The sequence below is a fragment of the Pseudopipra pipra genome, chromosome 3 (assembly GCF_036250125.1).
Source record: "Pseudopipra pipra isolate bDixPip1 chromosome 3, bDixPip1.hap1, whole genome shotgun sequence".
Lineage (NCBI taxonomy): Eukaryota > Metazoa > Chordata > Aves > Passeriformes > Pipridae > Pseudopipra > Pseudopipra pipra.
The window spans coordinates 88017726-88044387 of record NC_087551.1 but is presented as its reverse complement, the minus strand read 5'-3'; the positions used below and the strand labels follow the sequence as shown (position 1 = coordinate 88044387).

The following is a 26662-nucleotide window of genomic DNA, read 5'->3' as shown; positions in this document are numbered from 1 at the left end:
GAGATGGAATTAATTTCCTTCACAGAAGCCCTTAGGGTGCCATGGTTTGTGAACAAAAAGGTGTTAACACACCAGTGTTTTGACTACTGCTGAGCAGCTGCACAGCATCAAGGCTGGTTTTGCTTCTCACACTGCCCCCACGTATTGAGGTTATTGTAAGAGAAAACCCACTGAGGTTATTGTAAGAGACTTAGAGATCACAGTTGCCTTAAACACTGTCAAAGCCATAGGAGGATGTTGCTTACTACGGCAAACTGCATAAAGAAGCAACTGCTCATCTGCAACCACCGAACATTAGCCCACCCCCACCCCCTGAATATGCCTCCATGAATTCTTGGAAATTGGACAATAAGTCAAGCCACCTGACTGGAACCTGTCTAATTATCTCAGGTCTAAGGAGAAGTAAACAAGGCTGAGGGAGAAGTAAATAAGGCTGGAGGAGAATTGGCTTTCCTTTTTCCACAAGGAAAGTCAAATCAGCAGCTCTGGTGAAAATCACCTCTGGCTGGGTCTGGCAGGGTGAGGTCATAACTGACAGACTCATTTCTGAGATCTTCCATCAAAGAACTGCATGTGATGCACAGTGTTGCAAAAGACAGTGTAAAACATCCCCCTGCAGGAGGATGCTTGGGTGTTCCCACGTATACCTGAACATACATTATGTTCAGGTTGAACTCTGTGTTTCATGGGACCCCCTCTACTGAGAAGACCAGAAGAAGAGGACCAACAGGTCACCATCTGGATCCATGGGATGGTAATATCTTTCTACTTAATCTGCCTCTCTCTCACTCTCTTTTTCTCTCCCCCCCACCCCTCCCTGCCTCTCTCTTTCCTATTTCTTTCTATCTCTCTCTGCCTCACATTTACTGTTAAATAAAATCTATACTATTGACTTTGGCATATGGTCTCAATTGAACCTTCATATGGGTAGAGGCATCTCTCTCTAATCATAATAATCAGATCAGAACAGTTATCTTTTTTTCTTCCTTCTTCCCACTCTGCTTCCTGAGCTAGTGGACTGAGGAAGAGGGACTAGGAGATTAGGGGTGGAGACAGACAGGACAGCTGACCCCAGCTGACCAAAGGTATTTCCCATGCCATATGATAATATGCTCAGCAATAAAAGCTGGGGAAAAGAGGAGGAAGGGGGTGGTGTTTGGAGTGATGACATTTATCTTCCCAAGTAACTGTTATGTCTGATGAAGCCCTGCTTTTCTGGAGATCTCTGAACACCTGCCTGCCCATGGCAACTATTGAATGAATTCTTTATTTTACTTTACTTGCACATGCAGCTTTTCCTTTCCCTATTAAACTGCCTTTATCTCAACATATAAGATTTTTCTCACTTTTGCTCTTCTGATTCTGTTCCCCATCCTGCTGGGGCAGAGGTGCATGGACAACTCATGAGGGCTGAGATGAATATGAGAAGCATAAAATACTCCTCCATGCTGATGTGAAACAGATAAATTCTGTAAGGATCACACGGATCACTGGTGGTGTTCTAAGTCCAAGAAAAAAGAAAACAAGATAGTTATGACAAAAGTTTCAAGAATGTTAGGCTACTGGCCAGATACCAATTGGCTCTTTAAAACAATTGCACTCAGCGAGCAAAAGTTTTTCTTCAAATAGAGACACTAGAGAGTTTTTTTCACTGATTTATTCATAACTAGAATATGTCCCTGACATATCAAAGTCACTAGAGAACAGCAAATAGAAATTCACAAGAGAAGTTTTTCAGAATAAGAATTCAGAAGTTATCCTCCCAAACTTGTGAGAGATATTTCTTAGCAAACGTATGAGGTGAAATGCATGTATGAGAAAAGAAACATCCCTTGATAAGTAAGTGATAACAATGTTCGTTAGGAGCTCATTGAATTCAGTAATGTTACTTTTACATTGGCAGGAATAATACTATCAGTAACTGAATTTATGTTATGGTAACTAAAGCCTGGAAAAAATATCACAGATGAAACCACTGCCAGTTTACAGTGTATTTTAAATTCAGAAATATCTCACTTCCTTCAGATAGACCAAATGTCGGCGCTTTCCCAAAGCGTTAAAGCTTTTCAAAAGAAATATTGTGATGACATTAGAAATTAATGTGATAAGCAAGTTTCAGTAAATATCTTGTTAAAATGTCAATAGCTAGGCAAGGAAGACAAACTATTCATGTTCTGAAATGAATTTGTACCCAGAAGAAAGCTTTACCGTGTAAAGATATTGCAGAATAAATATTTTCAAGGAAATTAAATTAAATTCTATTTGGAACCTTTACTGTTTCTTCTGGCATGCTTTTTTAGTTATGTTAAAAGATGGTTATCCTTCTAAAACTTCACAATCAAACTAAACAATGATAAATAAGCAAAAACTAGTTACAAAAGAATATTACAAGAAATGGGCTATTGCTTCTATTACAGAGGACATCAAACTAGATATTCTAATTGTCCCTCCAACTTTAAAAAAACTCATGATTTTATAAATCTTGAAGAAAATGTTAAAGAAGCTTAAAGATCCCACATGTGATGTAGTTGAGGTTGTTTCAGGAAGCACACAAGAAAACAATGGAAGCTGATACTCTGTCAAGTAATTCATCATAGATTGTGCAAAGCAACGAACTCGATCTACCAGTTTTATGAAAAGTTGAGTCACACGTAAACACAATACAACAATACTGAGACTCTAAGTGTCATTAAGAAAAGCTGAAGAGAAGAAAAGAATATAAGTAGAAAACTTGACTCTCTGTGATACTACCTAATGTTGGTCATAGAGGAGTTTGAACTCCCTGGAATCTGAGCTGTGTTCACTAAATGTTGAATTAAGACTTGGAAAATAAATGCATGAAACATCTGCCTCCACACCTCAAAACTAAGGAATTTTTTCATGGAAAAAAAACCCCAAACAATAACATTGCAGATTTTTTATTTTTTTCATTTCCAAATAGAAAGTGATTCTGTGAAAATACATTTATAACAAGAGAATTAAAAGTGTAAGAGGGAGTATTAGCAAAAGTCCTCTGTATCAAAAGCAAACTCTGTCAAATAACACACATTCAAAAGCAGGGTTTTATTTGAGAACATGCCTCTTCATTGTGGTATATTCCACAAACTAAGTCAAAGTTTGTAAATGAGGAACAAATAATATAATTTTTCCCATTAATAACCCAAATACAAATATTGTAGAAGACTATATGCATGCTGTTGCACTATTTCAGCACTTCAGGACAGAAACAGTTTTATTCTAGAATCTTCAGGGCCTTTGTTTCAAGACCAAATTTATTCTTCAAACAGAACAAATCCAGAAGGAATACAAATCAATGCAGTTTCCTTATTAAAAAAAAAAAAAAAAAATTAGTCCCTGCAAGACCTTTTCCATTTGTTTGGTTTTCATATGTCCTCTCAGAATCATGCCTCATACTTTAATAGTTTATAGCATAGTCAGAGACAGGGAGTACTTAATCTTCTTTTGGACTATTTCACCCTTCCTGAGAGGGAGTCCACACAGCAAACAAAGGATGTGGTTTTAACTTCCAGTGTCTTTTCTGCATTTTGTACCTTAAGCTAAATTAAGGAAGAACTATAACTTGAAGCTTAGAGTATCCTCAAGTATTAATGAAAGAATCTAAATATAGAAAAGATATTTTAAACTAACTCAAACCCTCAACTCCAGTGGATCACTCCTTAGTGAACATTTTCTCATTGTTTGTCCATTTTAATTCAAACAATCCAAACCAAAATGGGTTTTCAATATAAAAGAGATACTATAAAAAATGTAGAGTTGTCTTCCTTTCTTACTATGTACTACAGCATGGTAAAATACATCTCCATTTCTGAGGCAGTTGCCTATGAAACAGTAATGTGGCAATTAGGATTATTTCAAAATAAAAGGAATAGTGTGGAAAAGCATATCCATGTACAGAATCTGATACCACTCAGAGGCCCAGTTGATCACAATGGCTCTTATGTTGCTTGATTCTCTTGCCTTTATTTGAATTTAAATGCTAACTTTTCCCAACTCTAAAAATAATTTCTGTGATATTTTTCAGAACCTGTCCACTATTTGTTTGGTACAAAATCAGCGGAATCTGAGCATTTGTACCTAGACACTGATGTGGAGCTGTGTTATACTCTGACTGAAGTGCATCTTTTTGGGAAATGATATGTCAATTCATAAAATTATAGTGTAGACTAGGTTCTTGAAAACTTTGTTTAGCAACAGATCACTGAAAAATAGCATGAACTCCATTGTGTTTGGCAATGAGCTGTCCAAGACTTCTTGGGATGATTCAGTGCACTGTGGACATGGAACACAGGTCTGTTAAGAGCCTTGTGATGCTTGTCTGGTATTAGATGTAATTGAATATGATTGATGTTGGAACCTTAAAAATGGCTGTGAAAATGAACACTTATGGAAGATCTTTTTAAGTTCTCAGATTCACACAATCACAGAATGGGTTGGAAGGGACGGCAGTGGGTCATCTGGTCAAGTGGGTCATCCTGCTCAAGCAGGATCATTCTAGAGCACATTGCACAGGATTGTGTCTGGATGGTTCTTGAATGTCTCCAATGAGGGAGACTTCACAACCTCTCTGAGCAATCTGTTCCAGTGCATGGTCACCTGCACAGTAAAGAAGTTCTTTCTCATATTCAGGTGGAACTTCTTGTGCATCAATTTCTGCCCAATGTCTCTCACGTCCTATTGCTTGGTACCACCAAGAAGAGCCTGTCTTCATCCTTTTGACACCATTCTTTCACATACTTGTAGACATTGATGAGATCCCCTCTCAGTTGTCTCTTCCTGATACCAAACAGGCCCAGCTCCTTCAGCCTTTCCTTGTAAGAAAGATGCTCCAGATCCTTAATCATCTTTGTTGCCCTCCACTGCACCTGCTCCAGGATCTCCACGTCTCTCTTGTGGAGAGACTGTGGAGCCCAGAACTGGGCACAGCACTCCAGATTTGCCTCACTAGGGCTGAGTAGAGGGGCAGGATTACCTCCCTTGACCTGCTGACAAGGCTGTTCCTAATGCATTCCAGGATACCACTGGCCTTCTTGGCCACAAGGGCACACTGCTGGATCACAGACAGCTTGTTGTCCACCAGGACCCCCAGGTCCTTCTCTGCAGAGCTGCTTTCCAGCAGGTCATCCCCTAGCCTGTATCGGTGCATGGGGTTATTGCTTCCCCAGGTGCAGGACCCTGACTTTGCGTTTGTTGAGTATCAGACAGTTCTTCTCTGCCCATCTCTCTGACCTGTTGAGGTCCTTCCAAAGGGCTGCACAGCACTCTGGGGTATCGGCCACTCCTTCCAGCTTTGTGTCATCAGCAAACTTGCTGAGGAAGCAGCTACCCTTGTTGTCCTTTACATCCTTGGCCAGATCTAATTCCAGGTGGGTCTTGGCTTTCCTTGTTTCGTTTCTACTTACCTCTGACAACCTCTCTATATTCATTCCAAGTGGCCTGACCCTGCTTCCATCTCCCATGTGTTTTCTGCTTATACTTGAGTAATGACAGGAGTTCTTTATTCATCCACGCGGGTCTCTTGCCCCCTTTGCCCCATTTCTTGCTCGTCAGGCTGCATCATTCTTGATCTGGAGAAAGCGATCATTGAATATCAACCAAAATCTGAGACTCTTCTTCCATGCAGGACCTGTTCCCATGGGATTCTTCCAAGAAGATCCCTGAAGAAGCTAAAGTGAGCTCTTCTGAAGTCCATGGTTGGTTAACTTGTTGACCTGCTTCCTCCTCGCTCAGTCAGGAACTCCACAGTCTCACTGTCACTGTGCAGCCAAGGCTGCCCCCAATAGTCACATCTCCAATGAGGCCTTCCCTGTTTGTTAATGTGAGGTCAATCAGCAGACCACTTCTTATGGGATCCTTCACTTCCTGTGACAGAAAGTTGTCATTGATGCTTTCCAGGAACTTCCTGGGCTGTTTGTACTTATCTGTGTTGCCTGGTCAGGCAGCCTGTAGCAAACGTCCATGACAGTGTCACCCTTAGTAGTCTGCCTTTTTTTTCAAACCCATAAGCTCTCAACTCACTCGTCATGCAAACCAAGACAGAGCTCAATACATTTCAAATGTTACCGCACATGAAGGGCAACTCCATCACCCTTCATTGATACTCAATCTGTTAGCTCACTGGTAACAAAGTATCTGAAGAGGGAAAAAGACACAGAACAACTATGCAGAAGTTATATTAAATTCTTTGCACATTTAATAAGGAAAAAAGTTTCAGGGTGTAATGAATATTATGTTACAGAAACAGGGCAGTTGTTCAACAGTTGTTCAAACATAAATTTCTTTTTTGATCTCTGTCATTGAGTGAAGGAGATGTAGCAAAGGAGTCTGAAGTTTTCAGTTGTTTAAAAATAATTGCTTTTAATCATATTCTAAAATACTGAAATTCTAAATGATATTGAAAAATAATGATCCAGGAAAGAGACCAATGTACACTAAGAAATACTCCTAAAAAAATTTTGACTGTTTTGTCAGGAAAATCAGATAAGCCAACATAGTCAAAAGAGTAACAGAAGCTACAAGAACTATAAGGCTGTGGCAATAATTTTTTTTTTCCTCCATTAAGATGTGAAATTGAAGCTTTGCATCCTCTGGAGCAAGCTGGACCTGCATTGTTTGGCCTAATCGTAGATTCATCACCTCTTTTCTAAAAAAATCAAAAACTGGTATTATTTTCTTTTAAAATAAAGAGAGCAGAAGATTAGGAGAGGTCTTGTGTTTTAATAAATCTTCTGTGTAATGGATTGATACAATTACTATAGAAACCGAGCCATTTCTTTGGGCATTCAATTCATTTGTATTCATTTTGTATTTACAGTTTTTTGATTATAATTCATGTTTACAGTCCACTAACATAAAGGTTTTATATTGGAAATAAAGAATTGGATAAGAAAGCTTTTTGAAAACTGGACAACTGAAAATCTGGCAGTGGAGTAGACTGGTGATGGATTTCATGGAATTATAATTGTGTTATCCAAATGGTATTATCAAAACAACCAGCAGTAATTTACAGTACTAGCCTGCTGACACTCTTAATGGTAGCACTGGGATTAGGCTCCAAATTCCTATTGATACCCATATGCCAAATTTTTTCAACCCTTTTAAAAACTGTTAGTATTTGTAGTCAACATTATACAACAAATACTAAGATAAATTAAACATTCCATGAGTAAATCACAGGTAGATGGCATTCCACTGTGGTTTTTTTGACTTTTTAAGTTGCCTTTTTCAGTATTTTCTAAACGAATAGAAAAAATAATTATATTTTCCTTATTTACAGGATTTCTGATGAACAGCTTTCTCAGCAGTACCATATGCAGAAACATTTTTTCAGAATTAGAAAGCTTTTATCCCTGCTTAGGCTAATACACTTAGACAAGTCAGCAGAAGTAGTTCTTGAACACAGCAATTTTATAACCACAGATGCAAACTAGATATTGGAAGAACAGTTTGGTGGCAACTTACCATTCCCAGATCTCAAATTCATGTGAATTTTCTACCTTCCTAATGGTGTTACCCTCTCATTCTCATCAGAGACATTATGAATGGGATTTCTCTCACTTAACTGTAAATGTTTATACAGTACAGTCATATTTCAGAAGTAGCCATGTTAGAATTTCTCCACAGTTAGTAGACCAAAAAATAGCTGTGACAAAATACTTTAATCTCTGCTTTTGAATAACATTAATTTTTCCTTGATTTTTTTCTGTTGATTCTCTCCACTGACATAACAGGAGTTTTCTGTGACTAGTTCATACACAGAAATGTCTGCATTTCGTCAGAATAGTATGTCCTCCCTTGATCCAAAAGAACTGTAGTTTCTACATACCTAGATCCAATAGTGCTTTCAGAAATCATTTGAAAATATGTGACCATCCTTCCTCTTCAGGTGCAACAGGTCATTCTCCTTGATCCTATTTTATGCTCCTGGCTGTAGCTTTCTAGAGCAATGTGCTGCTGATCTCTGTGTGGAGGATATGGGACACATTGAGAAAGACCATCAAAAGCAGGTCATATGCTCTGTGAGAACAGAGGATGGAACCTGAGTAGGAAGAGAAAAATAATAGTTATCTTATTCATAACTTTAAATATGTTTGAGAACAGTAAATAAGTAGATTATCTTTGTTTCAAAAAATAGTTTAAATTATTGATTTTGAAGAATTTTTTACAGCTATTTGTGCTATTTCTTCTTAGATAGCAAATTTTCTGAAAGCTCTGAGCAATTCTTAATGAAAATAATAAGTTGTATACAATAACTTCAATAATTGCAATATGATAGAATCATAGAATGATTTGAGTTGTAAGGGACTTTCAAAGATATCTAGTCCCACCCCTCTTTCATGGACAGGGACATCTTGCGCTAGAGTGGGTTGCTTAAAGCCCCATCCAACCTGACCTTGAATACTTGAACAGCTTCTCTGGGCAATCTGTTCTCATACCTTACCATGTCATAAAAAATTTCTTCTTTCTGTCCAATATAAATATATATAAATATATCCTACCTCAATTTAAAGCCATTACCCCTTGTCCTGTCACTAAATTCCTTGGTAAAAAGTGTCATTCTTTCTTATAATCCTCTGTTATATATTGAAATATTGCAGTATGGTCTCCCCAGAACCTTCTCTTCTGGAGGCTGAGCAACCCCAACTGTTATACTTTCCTCGTAGGAGATGTGTTCCAATCTTCTGACCATTTTTGTGGCTTTCCTTTGGACCCACTCTCACAGGTCCATGTCTTTCTTTTACTGAGGACTTCCTAGTGGAGTAGAAAGGAAGAATCCCCTCCCTCAATCTGCTGGCCACATTTCCTTTGATGCAGCCCAGGATATGGTTGGCTTTCTGGGCTGCATTACACCTTGTCGGTTCATGGCCATATTTTCAACCACCAATGTTGCCATGTCCTCTGCAGGGCTGCTCTCAATCCATTCAGTACCCAGTCTGTATTGATACTGGAGGTTGCCCCAGCTCAGATGCAGGTCTTTGCCATGTCAAAATTCACGAGGTTTACATGAGCTCACTCCTCAATCCTATAGAGGTCCCTTAAAATTTCACTCTTCAAATTTCAAGAAACCATGAGAAAAATTTTTGAACATAACAATAAATGACTAAATTATTATAACTTTCAAATACTTTTAATTGCCATCTGATATTATCTTAATATTTTTCTTATTTTCTCTGTATCTGTGAGGCCAAGAAAATATTTCAACAAAAAAATAAATTTAATAATATGATAAATTATGAGCAGTAGCAACATCAAATAAGACATACTGGAGAATGAGCAAAGCAAACCATTTTGTTAAATAGCTGCATGATCCAATAATGACTGATGGTTTGGAAGGAAGAAAAATCTAGACAGAAAATCATCCAGAAGCTTAATAACAAAGGTTTCAATTTCCCAGTCACTCGCGTATCCAACTAAGTCAGCTCACTTAGGTAGTTTAAATGAAATTAATTTGGAAATGTTAGTGGAAGATATAGCTGTCTGCAAAACTGGGGCCATAGAGGGCAATTCTGTTTTCTCTAATAGACAAGAGGAGAACTCTTATTACACAAGCAGGAACTGGTTCAGAAAATAAGTGAGGCAAACTAATCTTCAGTTGCCACCAATTAACATATTATAAAGCATGTAGTAAGACCAGTTTATTTCCCTCTTTGCTTTTTGGAAATTCTTAAGTTATTGTTTAAGTTTTTTAAAGGCCAAATTCAGAAGTTTCAGTCATGATAATTGTTGTAGAAATGCATAAGCATATTCAGCTCAAAGAGTGTACAGTCCTATAAATTGGAGAACAAAACAGAAGGAAAAATGTACAAACATATGGGCTGATATAAAATTTCTGTAGCCTGCACTTAATAAAATAAAAGCAGTAAGTAACTAAATGAGTCACTAAATGATTGAACAAAATATTTCTACTGGAATAAATATTTATTAACAATATTGAATTGATGGAATTGATGCTAGAAACGGTTTGTTGCAGAATAAGCTATAGGAACATTTGATTTATTTACAGTAAATACTTTTTTTTCCAGAAAATTTATGAAGGAAAACATTAGAATAGCCTTTATAAATATTTTTCTTACTGGTAAATAAAGTTGAATTAACTCTACCAATATCTCCTTGTTTTACTTTCCAAAGGGAAAACTGAATGCATCTCATTTAACTCATTCATTTTGAATTATGAACCTCAAAACCTAAGGTTTGGAGGTAGAAAGACAAGCCATGAGTAGCTAGTGCTCTCTTTTATCTCTGCTTTCTAGAATTTCATCAGCACAGCAGTGCTAATGTCCAACAAAATACGAATTTTTGCTGAGAGGAGTAAAATATTTTTCTAAATTAAAAATAACGGAAAGGGTGGTGTTATAGTTGTACTTACTTAGTGCTCTCCTTGTGAAAGCAATTCTGCTGTGGAAAGGGTAACAAACTTCCTGGGAAGTCCCTAGGCCTGCTCCCTTTGGGTCTGAAGCTTGGAAAACTAAAAAACTGTATAAATCGTGCAGAATACATAACTTCACCAGTGCTGGGATACAGCACGAGGACACGTTGTTGCTGCTTAAGTGCTCTGCAATTTAGTGCTGTGAGTGTGTTTTGTGGGAGCTCAGGAGTGCTCCTCACTGCAGGTTATTCACCAAGCACACACAGGTGTCCAGGATGAGCACCCCTCTGGTGTTACTCCCTGGCGTTGCAGCTACAATGTTTCTGTACTCGTCCAGCAACTTCATAATTTGTCTGCAGACCCAGAAGCACTTTTGAATAGTTCCTGTAGGATAGATGGGCACAACCCTCAGAGTCAAGTTCCAAAATCAGAAGATTCACCAGGAGGAAAACTGGATTTCTGAGACTTTTTGAAAGTAAAGATCCCCTAGAACTACAAATCATTTGAGAAAATCTTGACTCACGTCTTTTTTTCTGTGAATCCCAGGAAGCAGTATCCTGGGCTTTAACACACTTAAACTCTCTCTAATGCTCCCTGACTTGCAGGGTCTCTCTTGGCCTTTCCAGCTGTTCACTGATTGTTCTCAATGCTTGACTGCATCTCTCAACTACTCACCCTCATCCTTTGTGACAGACCCTCTATCTTTGATGCTATGATTTTCTGCCATGTCTCTTTTCACCTTTGTGCCTTTCTCACTGCTCACAGGCTTAAGGACTAAACTTCTCTCTCAGATTCTATCAGCAGGGATTTAAGACTCAGCTTCAAAGAAAATTATGCTCAGATGAATCTGATGCATCACTTAACGCTCTTAACACAGACTAAAGCCTACTTATGTGTAAAAAGTCTTTCCCCCACACCACCAGATGATGCTTTTAGTAAGCATTGAAATGGGTAAGTTTAATAGGTAATATAAGTAAAGCAGCAGAAATGATATGCTTTTGTTTCAAAGTTCCACACAGCAGTGACAGGCTAATCTTTAATGCATTATCCAAAAAGTGTCAATTTCATAGAAGATGTATCTTCCATTGGTTGCAAAATTCATTTGTTTCATTCTTTTGAAAACTTCTGCAAGCCAGGAAAGAAATCAATATCTCCCTCTCTTTATCCAGTCTTTCCAAATTCTCTACATCGTCATGATCAGGTTATTTCCTCTGCTGCAGACTTCAAATATTGATAAGTGAAGGCTGCACCATAAAGTGTTTATTACCATGGAACAGACTGGGCCTAAGTTTAATGCAAAAACACTATAGGGGATTTGATTTGCTTTTTCAAGAAAAGATAAGGAATTGTAGCATTGTTTACTGTGCAAAGTGCCATGTCCAATCAGCATTAAAGGGTATTTTAGGGCTGCTACCAGAAAGAAGGGTTGTTTTCACTGATGTGTCCTTATAGCTGCTAGCTACAAGTTCAGTTTATTTCCCTTGTAAGTAAATACTGTACCTGTACATGAAATTTCTTCAGAAAAGAGGCAGAAAGTGTTTTTTTTCTCTTGACCTACTTTAGCTCTCGGAAAAATAAGTAACTTCTCTAAACACTCTATTGCCTGTATGCTGTGTCCTGGACGGCAGCTAAAGTTTGTGTTTATGAGATCAAATGAAGTTCTCGACAGTATTCCTTTCCTTTTTTTTATACTTGAGAGATGTTTGTAATACTATATTACATAGGTCACTTGTTGTGTAGACAGGAACACAAAAGGTAACAGTATCTCTCTTTTAGTCAGTTTTTTACACCTAACTACTCCTTCTTAAACAGCAACGCTATTGAGAGGCATTTTTAGGGTTTGAACCTGACATCAAAGTGCTGTGGATTCATCATCCCTGTGTCTGAAATTTCCTGCGGCTGCCATGAGAATTGTTAATGTACCATGCTAACAAATGTCAGCAGTAGTAAAGAAAGGACCACACAGACTCAAAATTTAATTTTAAATCTGCACTCTCTAGAGATTCAAGCTCTGCCAAACATCTAAGGAAAATAAACTATCCCTGGGCGTGTCTAGCAGGCAACACGTTCTTCTCATCCTCATTCCTTGGGCCTTCTGTAGCACTCAAGCCATTCCTATCAAAGACTTACTCTTTAAAGCAATGCAAGTGGATTTTTTTTCTCCCTTATTGTTTGCTTCTTTATTTTTTTAAGCTTCATTTATCCACCAGTACATAACTAGACTTCAATTGTAGACATGTCAATTAGATTGCAGTTCCTTTTTACTGGGGTTAGTAATATTTTAAGATCTCTATGGTCAAGAGCTACACTTATTTTAGCCCAGATGTTCCCCTATAAAGTATATCTTGCTCTTCTAAATTAAAATGGTCAAGTTAATGTATAGTTACAGATTGCTTTATTCTATAAGAATTTTTGGTCACAAGATTACAAAAGGAACACAGATTAAGCCATGAATGTTATCCCCGGTACACCAAGAAAAAAGCATAATTAGCATAATGGTAGAGGACCATGTTATTTTTAAAATGGAAAAGTTCTGTAATTGCTAAAAGAGTAGATAAGATGCTAAGTGCAAAAACATAGCAGAATTTCTGATCCAGAATAATTTAGTTCACTTTTTCTCTCTGCCTTGGGTCTATAAAATAACATCACGCATTGTTCAAATTGGCCATTTTAAGATAGTTACACATAGGGAGAACTCTTAGCAAAGCAAAGGCTGTGTAAATAAAGTCCTCAGGAAAGTCCACAAAATTAAGGAAAATATGATTTTTTTCCTGAACTCCAGTTACTGTCTTTTCTGCTCACAGAAGAGATTTCATCTTCAGGTTCAGTTTTCTTTCTCAGCTTCTCCACAGCATTTGTCTCAGAAGTTCACCTTGAATGAGCTACCCTCAAAAATCATTCTTGTTTTTTCTGTCTTTTATCAACTTCCATCTGTCCACAAACACTAGTATGGTTCTGGACCTTAGTATCTTTCCTAATTCATGCACTTGAAATTTCTCCTCTGTTCTCGAATCCTGTCTCTGTCTAAAGAGATATTTTCAATTTCCTTTTATAATTTGATTCTGTCTTCTTGTGTGTACTGAAAATAATTTATTTCCCTCAGATTTTCCTCTGTGATATTCTCCCTCAGTTATTTGGCTATGTTGTAAACCTCGAATCTAATTATGAAACAATATTTATCTCTTCATTCAATCTACATTATAATCCATATTTATGCTGAGATTCCACTCATTTTTCTAAGCATTCAAACCTAACAGGGTAAAAAACCCAAAATCAAACCCAAGGAAAAGTCCAGAGTTTATGAACTTTACTTGAAATATAAATAAGCATCAAGTGTTTTCAACAGTATTTTTTTTCATTTAATTGCACAATAGAATCTGAATGAAGAAGCAAACAAGGTATAAACAAAGTAGGAAAGCAGAACAATTTCTAATTCTGGTGGCTAAGGGAAAGGAAATCAAAATATATGTCAGTTTCTTGAGATAACTGTGAATTGTTACCCCATTATGGAAGAAGCAAGGAGACTGAGTGTAGACAGGATTTATTTCTACGCCCATGGGCTTGAATAAAGCATCATGGGTTTGTGTACAGCTTTGATAAGAAAATAAATATGAGAATGCTATCAAAAGTTGAATGGGAAGCAGGCAAATCTTCAGTCCTCTGTTTCATGTGCCTCTCTTACCATGAGTTCATATCCTCAGACGCTGCCATTGCTGCCCCTCTACATTGCAATAGGGTACAGATCCTGTGGTGAAGGTGAAGATCCCGCTGACTGTGGGAAATTCTTTACAGAAATCTAGTTATAAGATAGTGCTTTAGTTTCCTCTTCAAAATGCAAGACAAAAAAAGAGACAGTTCTTCAGAAAGACTTAAGCACATATACCAAATTATTTCAAAATGAAGAATAAGTACTATCATTAATTGCGACTTGTAGAAGTAGCATATGTGATAAAGATTGTGATGTCAGCACAATAACCTAGTGATACTAACATAGCTTACACCATTGTCAAAGTTCGGTTCCTCAGATGGAAGAGTTTACTGCAGAGTTTAAAGTAATTGAAATCACATATGTGCATTCCCACAGTCACAAACAAGCCCACACATGCATATACCCATTCCTTTCACTTACCTGTCTATTCCTGTTTTCTGAAGAAACACTGACATTTTTTCATGGAAAGAAGAAAACAACACTTTTAGAGGCAGACGTGAGTCTTAAGTGACTTATCAACAATGAGAGCATTTTGTATAAAGGAGAGAAGACAAGTGTGGGTTTAACTGTTGGCTGAGTAAAAAGGAAACAGAGAAGCTGTGGCTCAGTGGACTGCCAAATACAAGGCACATGTACGGCTAGGAAAAGAGAGCCAAGTGTGGTTGACCTACTTATATCTGATCTGCTTTAATACTCTCATATATCCAGTTCTTGAAAACGTTAGATGTTTTCAGGGCCCTGAGTGCCTTCCCTGCTGCCTCCAGGGTTCAGCTGCTTGGGGTCAGGGATAACTTTGAAGATGCTCCTCTCTGACTATGAGAAGCCCCAGCAGTGACTTGTTCCCCTGCACCTGGGAGATTCTTTTAAGCTCAGGCTCTCTCCCTTGATCTCTATTTGAACAATTCTGCAGGTATTCCAGTCCTGTGCCTCCCTGACTCCAACCTAGAGCCTAACTTGCAGGTGTGACTGAGAGTTTTTAGCTTGGCATTGTACCTGCCTCATTACTATGGACCTACCTGATGTTTTGCACTCTTAGCTGAACAAAGTGACCACTGCCAGAGTTGCTTGCCTGTGTCCATCCCATGTGGCCCCTGCACTGCCTCCATCCCTGTCACCTGCCCTTGCAGAAGCTGCCTGCTCTTGCTGCTTCCTGGCAGCTGTAAGAGCTGATTAGCAAGTGCAGCCACTTGCAGAGCATAAATGTCCTATAAATGCCAGGTGGAAGGTTAATAATAAATAAGCACAATAAAAATAACCCTGTCTAATATAAGGAAAGCACCACATGACATGAACTCCTCTGTGCCTACTCTGTAATGGGTGGCTGCCTGGTCAGTAGGAAAGGGGTTGGATTGGTTTCGCCTGATTTTGCTTCATTTTCGACTTGTCACACTGCCTAAATAAAGGAGACTAAGTGATGAGGCCAGCATGGAAAGTGATCTGGTGACTGGATACTTTGGGGTTCCTGAAAGAGATAGGAGGACCCCAGAGCAATTGCCATTGCCTGGTTTGTGAACAGCTGTGCTCTGGAGTAGTCAGCAAACAGAGGTCCCTGCAAGATGCTGAAAGGAGCAGCAACAGCTTTCATATTAGAAAGGCCATATGTTTCTATGCATGGCACATTCTGCATCATGAACTTATATCACATTTAGAAAAAAAATCTGAGATTGTGGCAGCCCCAACATTTGCAGTATTGAAGAGTTTATGAATAGAAAATTTAAATGAAAACAGAAAAAGAAATTTTTTTTTTTATGGAAAAAAAAATGTGTAAATGTAGAGCACTCAGTGTCTGAATTGTCTCATTATAGTTGTGCTCTTGATCCAGCTATATAAAACTATTTGATTCTCAGGGAATTCCCTGCAGTTCTCTGCAGGCTCAAAGGCTTTCAACTCGTAGGTCTTCTGCCAGCATACTGACCTGAGCTGTCTTGCCTGAATCTGGGCATTAGTCTTCATTTAGCTGAGATCACTGGCTGTGATCTCTGCTGCTGCACAGCCAGAGCAACGAGTTCAGTGAGAGTGACAATCAGCACTATGTTCAGACTTAAAAAGAGAAAATATGAAAGAATTATAATAGTGGGAAAAGAGTAGAGAAATCCAGGTAGGTGAAGCCTAGAAGGAGGGCTTTTTACTTTCTATATTTCATTCAGGGCTATTGTTTGTGAGAGATTTTTTTTTCTGCCTTTGGACAATGTTACAAAGAAAAGGTAATCATTCTCATGGTAGTGATTCTGCCTAGCAGGCTGACAGGTTGAGCACACACATAGAGTCTCTGAAAAACAATCCATCTGATATCAGGTCACATAAATGAGTCATGAGTATTTATCAGTGTGTCTGAATATTTATAGTAGAAAAACATGGTTTGTTTTATATAGTACTGTGCTCTGTGTCAAATAAACTTATGAATCTAGTAGACAGTCTAATGCTGCCATTGCTGTAGAGACCTAATTTTACACATCATATACATATTATATGTTATACATTAAAAATAGCATTCTGTTGCCTTGGTTTACTTCTGCTGTAGCCTGTAACAGATCTATAGGAAATCTGAATGTCACTTTCTTTACTCCAGCAGTAATCATAAATTACTTCATGTCAAGTGTCTTGAGAGTCCTCTATGGGTTTCATTTCATTATTTGGCTGTGTATATACCTGCTGCACAAGCAGTGTTCAGTTACCTGGGGTCATTTTCATTCATAGGTGTTCTGTAGACCCGTCATTTATAAATACCTAGGGTCCTTGTACACTCAAGCATAAACTGTTCATTATAGTTTCAATCATTTCATACTTACTGAAGTCAATAAAACACTGTCTAAAGGATATTTTCTAAGAAAAATGTACACCACTAAACTACTTAAACTTATTTATAACCTCTTTTTTAAGCATTCAAATAAGCACTCAATGCCTGAATTAAACAGAGCTCTTGTAAAGGCTTCAGAGACTTTTAAACATCTTTATATGAAAACTAGAAAATTCATAGTTCAAATTTATTTATGCAGAAGTTCTCTAAGCTTGTCTTTGAGACTTAAAATCATAATCTACTAAATTATGTTCAGAAAGTTCCACTCAAAGAGAGGACTAAAGAAATCAGCTCTAAAAAAAATTCCACAACACCTTGTCATTTTTTGAATACTAAAAGAAAAAAAAAATCTGAAAATCAAATAGCTGAGGGAAATAATTTAATAGAACTAGGGGAGAGATGTTCAGTTCTTGTTTGTGAACACTACCCAAAGCTCTCATATTTTATATCACTGTTCCAGCTTTTATTATTTGCCTCAAAAATAAGGAGAACCTGCATCTTAAAGCAAAATAGGATTTAAGTAGAAAAATGTCTGAACAGCTTTATTTATTAAGCTTTAGGCATACTGACTGCAAGATATCTTAGAACACACACTCTTGCACACTTTCCGCAAATTTCTAAACAGATTATTAAAAAAAAAAAAGTCCATACTTTTATATTATATTCATATCTTCCTTTGGCTTAAGATAAACGTTTCATACTACACAGGTTTTATCCGTGACCAACTGCTGATAACAATCTATTCAACCTCTCCATGTATTTATCCTTACCCTTTTCTTACATAAAGAGTTATCTGACACATGAAAAATCAGGGTTTATGTTTTGGTCTCAGTTTTCACTTTTTGCTTTATAGAAAATGACCATAAGAAATATGATCACTTATGACTGCACAGATTCACCTGGTAAATAATAATCTAGTTGTTATAAGGACCATTTTAGGACATCTCATTTCTTCCACAGTAACAGAATTTTCTTATCTTGGTAACGGCTACTTTCTTACTACTATAAACAAGATACTTATCTTCTTCAGACATCAAACTTAATGATGCCTCAACACATTTGTCCAAACGCTCTGTTTGGATGGGAAATGTTAAATAAAAGTCTGGATTTCTAAACATCACTTTTCGCATAATTTTTTTCCATCTGCAAAAGCCCTGTTACAGCTCTTGGCATTTAATTTTATTTTCTTGGGTTTGGGGGATTTTTGTGGGGGATTTTTTGGGGGATTTTTCATTATGTCTGTCTTAAAAGAGAAAATACATGTGTAAAATGGAGCACATTTTTTATATTATCATATTAATCATAAGACCTTACATCTTAACTTTTTCTGTAGTGGTGGTCAGTTACAGGCTGCCTTAATCCCTCTTGATCACGGCCCATCACAGGTCACATACTGATTTTCTTTCAACTAAAGTGATATTTTCCTAGATGCTTAGTTTGCCATTGGCTCTACAGAATTAAAAGTCAGATTCTATTTATTTTTTTGCAGAACTTTATGGAATGCGATAATAACAAAAGAGATTCTTGTAAAGTCTTTAACACCTATTGCAAAAATACACAATAGTATCTTCTAGGTTCTTAGAAATCTGGATAGAATTATTGCTAATGGAAAGAAGTTGAGAGGAGTCAAAAATTCTGTTTAAAGACAACTCATCATGGATAGGCTTCGTGAATGAAGATTTGGGAAGGGCTCTACCCACATTTGCTACAAGCGTGCTGGTGGCTAAAAAGGCCAATACAAGATAGACAAATTGCAAAAGGCACAGCAGAAAGACTCCTTGGGTTGTATATTCTGCAAGACACGGTTCTTTCTGTGTTGTCTTTTCTCCTTGAGAGTGATCCTGTGTGCTTTCTCAAAAGCATCAGCAGTGTTATAAATAGTGTGTCTCCAGACCTCTCGATTTGAGGCCAGAGTAGACCAGTTATGTTGATCAATATGGCCAAGGTTGAGATGTTGTTTCAGGGAGTCCTTTTATCTTCTCTTTGGGGCTCCTCTCTTGCAGCAGCCGGTGGCAAGTTCACCATAAAGCAAGATCTTAGGGAGGCAGTGGTCCTTCATCCTTGAGACGTGTCCTGCCCAGCGCAGCTGTGTTCTCAGCAACATGGCCTCAATACTTGTGACTGCTGCTTGTTCTAGAACAGATGTATTAGTCACATAATCTGACCAGCGGATGTTAAGGATTGTACGGAGACAGTGTTGATGCTTGCTTCAGCAGCACATATACTAAAATTGGAATGATACAGAGAAGATTAGCATGGCCCCTGCACAGGGATGACACGCAAATTTGTGAAGTGTTCCATATTTTCTTTTTTGGGGGTATAGCTCAGGGGAAGAGCATTTGACTGCAAAGACAACTCATAAGAAAATAAATAAGTCTGTAAACCAAAGAGACTGCGTCTATTATGTGTCTAGAAGCAACTGCTAAACAGTGAAAAATTTGTTTATGTTCTTAGCCAAGATATCAGATGTTTGTCTGACAAAATGTATATGTTCCACTTTCAGGCTTGGTCTCCCTCACTGATGTGAAATAAAATGAAATATTGTTGCTGTTTGTTGAGAAGGTCTCAAGGCATTTCTTAACACAGTGTATTACAATTTGAAGAATCTTGCCATGGTTTCTTATTTTTGCTCTATTATTTTTCCTCTGCCTGCATTTCTTCTGATGTTATGTATCTCATTCTGTCCATATTTTAATTGTAAAAACAGCTGTCACCATCAGTTTAAAAGTGAGGTCCAAAATACAGTAAAACCTGCAATGATGAAATTAATACTGTGTATAATATCTGTGATATGAACAATAAAGACTGAGCATAAATAATAACTAATGCATTTCCCTCTAGCACCAAATACTATGAAACAATAGAATTGTATATGTGGTATATGTGCAGGGCAGAGAATAGGTCATTGAGGCTGGAAATTATTAAATTCTCTTTCAGTGATACAGGGTCATTCATTACTGTTGAACACACAAAGGAAATGAGTATGTTTAAATACCTGTGAGCTCTCACACACAACATACAGGTACCTTCCAAAATGTACCATTTCCAGTCACAGCCTTATCTTTGAGTTCTGAATTGGAGTTTGCCTCTAGGACCATTTTAATCCTTCTTTTTTGTCCCTCCTAGTCAAAAGCATAAATTGTTTTACCCAAGAAGGACCTTTACAGTCCAATTTCACTGTATAATAATGTTATTTTTAGGTGAGTCCCATTACTGCCAAAAACAGCTGTTGCAAGTAAAAGGACTGAAGCTGCTTTCAGACACTCCTCTGAAGAGAAGTAAACAGCAAGATGAAGAAATCTTCTGAGTCTTACAGAGATGTCTCTGTAATACTGGAGAGTCCCAAAAGAAGATCAGGTAGGGAAATGGATTAGTTATGTTTATCTGTCCCTCAAAGGCAGTGCTTTCTTCAGCTTATCCTTTGATTGTAAGCAACAATTAATAGAAAGTTCTCATGTTGTGTTGTTCATCCTACATATTTATACCTGTACAGAAAGAAGGTTCAGGGATCTTGTGACATCATATCGAGAGCAGTAAATTGGATTGAAATTTACCAAGAAAATAGCATTTTTTCTTTCCTAATTAGAATCGGGTGAAATTGAAATTCCAGTTACTTCTGTTCTTCAGTGTTCTGGATCTCAGCTGAGAGCTTGCCTCTGACTGTTCCTTGCTCCTTGATTAGTAGGCTTCACTAGACAGTGTTGGGGCCAGAGGAACAACAATCCCTCAGAGTGCAGCATTGGATCAAGTTCAAGTTATACAGACCATTTTAGGATTATAATGGTTTTCCTGACTGCATCACGACTATCAGGGTCTTCCAGATTGTGTTACTGTTTGTCAAACAAAATAAAATAGAATAAGATATCAGACAGAGACCTAAACTGTCAATAATTTTTGGTGGTAGGAGGGTTAGTTTGTGTTTATTGTTGTTGCTGCTGTTGTAGGAGGGGTGGTTGTGGTTGTTGTTGTTGTTATTATTATTATTATCATGCTTTTTAAAATTTATCTTTCATATTGTGATTTTAAGTATGTCAGTAAGAAGCCTGAAGAAAGAAAAGCCACATCTGTTAGATACTGGTGGTTATACTAGGTTCAGAATTTATATAATATTCATTTAAGATCTAGGCACTACAATTAAACATTCCACTTGAAAGTTGCATCATCTAAAACACCAGACTGAAGGAGCAGATATTTCTGAATTTCTATGCTACTGAAAGGATCATTCCATTCCCTGTCACTTCTTGATACTTTATGTGTTGCCACAACAATGTGGAATCTGGTTTAGAAAAGGTTGTTCCATACCCTTCAGAAAAATATCTCATTGGAAGACAAAGTGAATTGAGAAATAGGCTTAGCTTGTACCCATAGGAGCAGTTGATTAACAGCTGTTTACCAACCGATCTTCATAAAACATCTCTGTTCTTTATATGGGCTTCTAGTCGTGCTCCTCCTTAACAGTTTGTTTCTAAGTATAATTGTTTAAGAGTTTATATTACAACTGTTCCTGAAGGCTGTTTCCAGAAAGAGAACTCTTCCTATAGTTTCTTGTCTTTGCAAGGAAATTCCTATTTTCAGGAAATGTTTGCAATTTTCTTTCAACTGACTGCAGAATAGTTACTTTGCATTTCAGTAGATATCTTTTGAGTGCAGTTGTTTATTTTGACATTATCCCTCTTGCTCTGTTAAATATATGACTATTTATCACAAATTCCTGTTAATATTTTCCTCGAAGAAAATAACCTGCATATATAAATATATTTTCTTTCTTTGATGCTTGAAACTGGGTTTTATACATATTGAAATTGGTGAGAGTACTGGCTGTCTGTCACTGAGGCTAAAAGCAGAGAGGAAAGCTTATGGAAATGGTGGTTAGCTTCAAAATGCCAAATGCTATCTGCTGGAACTGTTCCCTGTTTGTAAAAATAATGACACAAGCACAAAGGACACACATGGACAGACATGCTGGATATGAACACATGCAGATTTGAACAATGTCCTGAGAAAAGACCTTTGGGATAAGTACTGGCTAGAACATGTCTTGGAATCTGAGCAAAGAAATGTTCTCCAGCTGTTTGATTCCTCTCATGTAGAAAAAAACAGGATTTTGTTGATATTTTTTGTAAATATAGTAAGCATCAAAGACCTACCTACTTTTAGTCATTTCTTCCCAAAACAGGAGTAATGGGAAGAACCAAACACAAGAGAAGGTTACCTCTTGAATGCAGACATAAGAATTCTTGAGGATAAATGCCATGTGTTCTTGTTCAGAGGTTTTTTGTTGTTGTTTTGGTTTGATTTGTTTTTTGTTTTGTTTTGCTTTGTTTTGTTGTTTTGGTTTGGTTTTGGTTTTTATCTGGATTACTTTAAACTGTATTTGGTAGCTAATCACATTTACCAAAAACAAATTGAAATACTGATTAAACAGAGCTATACAGCAAATACAGTGATGACAGATTGCCTATGTCCTCATGGTCACCACAGAAGTAAAGTCTACACAAACTGCAAGTGAAAGGGCTCTATTCATTTTTAGTGTACCTTCAACCCAAAGACTGATGGCTTGTCCAAGATCAAAATAGTAAGCAAGGAGCAAAGCTACAATCAAAATTCAGGAACTCCTATTATTTTTATTCTTGATCAACGTACGGTACGCATGGGGATAAAACTAACAATCTAGACTATATTTTAGATTGTAAAGCTTCACAAGGCAATGCTGAAATCTTATTTCTGCTTATGCAAACAGATTGACAGCTTCATATGACACAGAAATAATTTTAGAAAGTGTATCTTGTGCATGTTCAACTCTTCTGGACATCTGGTATCTGTTGGTCTGATTTGAGCTGCAATTCTGACACTTTAAGTTGTTTACAACTGGCATAGAATTTATGGATGCCTCTCAGATGCCTTGTTGTTGCTCTCTGGGTGGTCTAACTTCATAGATGGTTTTTTGCTGCCTCAGAAAAAAGCAGGGAATTATAGGGATTTTGAAGCAAGTGCTCACAAGTTAATAGAATATTTTAGACCAGGGAAAAAATATTTCCTGTTAGAAACATGTGTTCAGATCAGATAGTTGAACAACAAGACTAGATTACTGATTTTTTGGGGTATGCATTTCATCCCTGTGCTATTATAAGAGCAGCATGGTGTATCACAGACCTGCAACAAAAAAATCTGAGTTTGCTCTAATAAATCTTTCTGGAATAACATTTCTGAGTTTTAACCATTTATTACGAAACATAGGCCATATCTTATATGAAAGAAAAAAGGTAGTATTTAAGTAGAATTATTGTGTCAGTCTATTATCAAACTACTTTCACCCACAGTTTTCTGCCAAGACTATGATGAATGGACAATAAGGGGGACCTTAAGGAAATTAAAGGTGCAAGGTTGCATTTTGAAAGGCAAAAGTTTCAGTCTGGCATATCAGAAATAGAACTAGGTATCGCATATCTTTTTTAATATATGATATCAGAACAGAAGAATTCAAGGTGGATGTATTAAGAAATGTTTAGTAGCTGGTGTGTTAAAATGTGTATAATAGAAAAGAAAAATTTAAAAATACAGACATTTGGTTTGTGAATCTTAAATAATATTACTGCATGTGTTTCAATTTGCCAGTTAACTCTTGTGTACTTTTCAGCTTTGCAACCAATATTAACTTTTAGGAAAATCTATAAAGCATGGTTCAACAGAATAAAGGAAAGTGCTTTGATGTCTTTTGTTGTTCTTTTTTCCCTTAGCTCCTTCTCTGCTTCCTCTCTGCCCTTTGTATCAAGCTCAATTTTTTCTCCCCTTCGTTCAGATCACTCCACCAGGCTACCCTAGACTGTCTGTCTGATGTGTTTCATTGTGTTCTTCTCCTCCTTCTTTTCCCATGAAGCCAGGCTTGACTTCTCCTCCATTTCTTTTATGTTAATAAGTTCACTGTGGTTTTTAGGTCATGGTTCTAGTTTTGTGGCTCATAGTTCCTAAATTTTATTCCCCCAGCCAGTATATTTTCTCGATAAAAATGCATCCTAAAAATGGCTTTCTAAATAATTTTTCAGTTAAGTAACCATAAAATAATACAATTAATTTTATTTTTATGATCAAGATGTGTACATATTATAAATGTGAAATTGTGCTGTCTTATGGATGCTGCTTGTCCTTTTCCTGTGGTTCCCAAACCCCTGAAAAGCCCTGATTCTTCCTCTGGACAGACTGGCAGCTTCCTGCATGTGGTGCTGATACTATTAGCATCTTCTTCCTTTGAATCTGTCTAAATTTCAGCAGTGCAGATGTTCGTATGTTTTCTAACAAAACAAAATTTGATCAGAAAGTAATAATTAATTTATTGCTATATTACAGCAAGAATACCTCAGGCCCAGAAACCATCCCCCTCCTAATCTGAAAGTTTAGTATAACAGATGAGAGTAACTCAAAATGGAGATCTCTCTCACCTCCTCAGCTAAACATGTATTTTCAGCTAGTTAAATTTCACTTTCCTCAGCTCATGAGGATACGCTGTATCAAGTTATGTGCTGAGAAAGCAATTAGAGTACTAGATGATGTAGCACAACTGGAGAGCCACATGGGGTTTCACGATAAGAGAGGTTTTTAGAAGACACATGGCAAAAAAAAAAATATGTTGTCTACAGGGATCTTTTCAGCATAAACCCTTCCCTGAAAAGCATAACCCCAGCTGACATGCAAAGCCCTGGTTTCTTGTCCATTGCTTGACCCATGTGCAAGGAGCAGCTGGTTACCAGATTAATAAACCACAAACTAACTGTCTGGTATGTGAAGTCATGAAAAAGGAGAAAGGCCAAGGTAGGATGCTAGAAATACGCGAGACAATTATGAGAAGGGAGTCAACACTGTGCATCTTACAATCAGTGCATGCAGTTTGACAGGTTGTGCATTTTTGCCAGTATCACAGCTCAGAGCTCATTTCTCTGAGCAGCTGCAAAGTTTGGGAAGCTTCCAGCTCACAGGAAATTCTAATTTTTTTGTTTGTTCATTTTGGGCTGATTCAGAACAAAAAACCTTTTTTCTTTAAAGACATTTTCTGGAAACCATAATGCCATTTTTTAGCCAGCTCTGCTCCATGAACTACTACATGGCAGCATGGTACACCAATTACTGACACTCTCAGTTTGGCTTGAAAGTGGAATCTAATTGCTGATGGCTATAAATGTCACTCTAGGGAAACACTGCCCAAATAAACTTAACAAAACATGAACTATCTAAGTTGTCCATTCAGTGTCCATAATTTTAACAGGTTTTTCTCTTGCTGATTAAAAAAAATAAGAAATAGTCAAGTGCAAAAATAAAAAAAAAATAATTCTTGTATTTGAAATCTCTTTATGAAAGAAAGACAGTAGTCTACACCTGAAAATGTAGCTTTTCTTTAAATTGATTAGGTATTTATAAGTAAAATAAAATATTGTATTTAGCACAGATTCATCCTTCAGCAATTTTGTTAAGGCCAGACAAAAATCCAAACCAGAAACAGAAAACTTTCTAGCATTTTACCCTTAAAATTTTGCAGGATTTTCACCGGAGCTTTTTATCTGCAATGTCATGCTTGAATAGCTGTAGAAGAGTAGAAATGCTCATCAACGTTTCTCATATACAGGACAAATGCAGTGTGTTTCATCATAATTTTAAACCAGCTTAGTTTACATTCCTTCTGAAAAGTCAGTCGTGCTTGTTGGACCTATGTCATGTATTAACGTAAAAATCTTTACACAAACATGCATTATAGCCCCAAATAACCACAACTACCATAGCACTTCTTTGAATCATTGGGATTAAGACATTTTGACATGTTCACAAGAACAGAAAGAACTAGTCATTTTCAACACAGCCTAGGCAAGCACAACTGAAGCAACACTTCTGAGGGTATGTCCTACAAGTGAGAAGGAGAATCACAGAATAGTGATCATCTAATCCAACCCTTTTGCATAAGGTTGCCCAGACTGTGTCTAGTTTGGGTTTTGAGAATGTGCACAGACAGTGAGTCTCAGGACAACCTGTTCCCGTGTTCGACCACACTCATGGAGAAGAAGTTTATGTTTAAATAGAATTGCCTCTTGTCCTATCACTGGCCACCTGCAAGCAGAGTTTTTCTTCATCTTCTTTACTCCTCCCATCAGTTATTTTTACACATTGATAAGGTTCCCCCGAGCCCTCTTTTCTCCAGGATGAATAGTCCTATATCTACCCTCCTATGTCAGATGCTCCAGTCCTTCAATGTCTTAGTTCCCGTTTGCTGGACTTGTTCTACTCTCTTGGAGTCTCCATTGTTCATACCTCCCTTGTATCAGCAAGCTCAGAACTGGACATAGCACTCCAGATATGTCTCATCAGTGCTGAGCAGAGGTAAAGGATCATCTCCTTAAATCTGCAGGCAACACTTTTCCAATAGGTGTCACGGTAGCATATGTACCTCAGTATGGAAATCTCTACTTTGTTGTAAAGCTGTCCCTATAGCAGAAGTTTCCAGCATCAGCTGATTATTTCTTTTTCATTCACTGTAAAGATGATTCAATGCCTATGAAAAGTAGGACTATATATGTTGCAAATAAACATGATGTTGTTGGAGTCTGGACTGACACCTAGAAAACTCAGATCTCTGAGCATACCCTTCCAATCCTTTGACTATTGCCTGCTTTATTTTAGCTTTAAAAAAATAGAAGCTAGCTTTGAGCTTGCTTAAGTCTAGAAAATTTGAATCAAATCATTAAGTTAAAATTTCATCATTTTCTTCTCTTCAACAGAAGCTATTCTTTCC

General features: G+C 37.3%; 1 long non-coding RNA gene and 1 other non-coding gene across 3 annotated transcripts in view; one reads left to right on the top strand and one right to left on the bottom strand.

Moving 5' to 3' along the window:
- Nucleotides 1-9116, bottom strand: part of LOC135411970 (uncharacterized) — a 74894-nt gene extending 65778 nt beyond the window's left edge. For both annotated transcript variants that reach the window (XR_010429410.1, XR_010429411.1), the window contains exons 1-2: nt 7844-9116; nt 6082-6150 (exon numbers count right to left, since the gene is read on the bottom strand). This is a non-coding gene — a long non-coding RNA (uncharacterized LOC135411970). The remainder of the gene's footprint in view (nt 1-6081; nt 6151-7843) is intronic.
- Nucleotides 9117-19094: 9978 nt separating this feature from the next.
- Nucleotides 19095-19197, top strand: LOC135412530 (U6 spliceosomal RNA). Its single transcript, XR_010429726.1, has one exon. It is a non-coding gene; the product is annotated as a U6 spliceosomal RNA (small nuclear RNA).
- The last annotated feature ends 7465 nt before the right edge of the window (nt 19198-26662 follow it).